This window comes from Contarinia nasturtii, unplaced genomic scaffold (assembly GCF_009176525.2).
Source record: "Contarinia nasturtii isolate CC-2019 unplaced genomic scaffold, AAFC_CNas_1.1 Cnas_scaffold_6582, whole genome shotgun sequence".
Taxonomy (NCBI): Eukaryota; Metazoa; Arthropoda; class Insecta; order Diptera; family Cecidomyiidae; genus Contarinia; species Contarinia nasturtii.
Genome location: NW_022203836.1, coordinates 1,899 through 2,599, shown reverse-complemented (window position 1 = coordinate 2,599; position 701 = coordinate 1,899). Strand labels below are relative to the sequence as shown.

Below are 701 nucleotides of genomic sequence, written 5' to 3'. Positions count from 1 at the left end.
TAGCGTATGTTGCGTATGGCACATATTGTTGGCTATGGCTTAAGCAACCCGAATATGAATACATTTCGTTTTTGTGTTTTGCATTCATCATTTTTGTTAGCAGCCTGGGATTAGTGCCAATCCCTTACATTTTATGCGTTGAAATTTTTCCGAAGAAAGTAAATGACCAACGAAATTTGTGAATTTTCATTTATTCCCATTTCATTATATTCACTTTTATTTTATAGATTCGTAAAACATGCCTTACATTAGCTGTGTCAATGATGTGGATTGTTTTATTCGGACTTGATGCAGCATTTCCTGCCTTCTTGAAATACGTTCCTCTTCATTATTGCATGTTCATTTTGGCAATTCTGACTTTAATAAATGCCATTTACGGCATTATTTTTATACCCGAAACACGAGGGAAGTCCTATGAGGAGATTATGCAATTGTTAGATAGTTAGTTTATTATTATTTATGCATCTTTAGATAATAAATGAAATAATTTACTTTTTGTATGCATGTTGTTATATTTTTTTCTTCTTTGCTGTATACCGATGCACTGGTATTCGCATTTTCAAAACTCTTTTTCCAATGGGTGGAAGCGAACGAATTTTCTTTGTTCCAACCTGTGCACCATACAACATTTTATTCCGAACAATAATGGGTAATGCACGAGTTTGTTGAAAATTAGATATGTCAAAATGTGAGATGTGATG

General features: G+C 33.1%; 1 long non-coding RNA gene across 1 annotated transcript; it reads left to right on the top strand.

Moving 5' to 3' along the window:
- Positions 1-7: 7 nt before the first annotated feature.
- On the top strand, positions 8-500 carry LOC116351911. The gene is made up of 2 exons (XR_004202228.1): positions 8-158; positions 228-500. It is a non-coding gene; the product is annotated as an uncharacterized LOC116351911 (long non-coding RNA).
- The last annotated feature ends 201 nt before the right edge of the window (positions 501-701 follow it).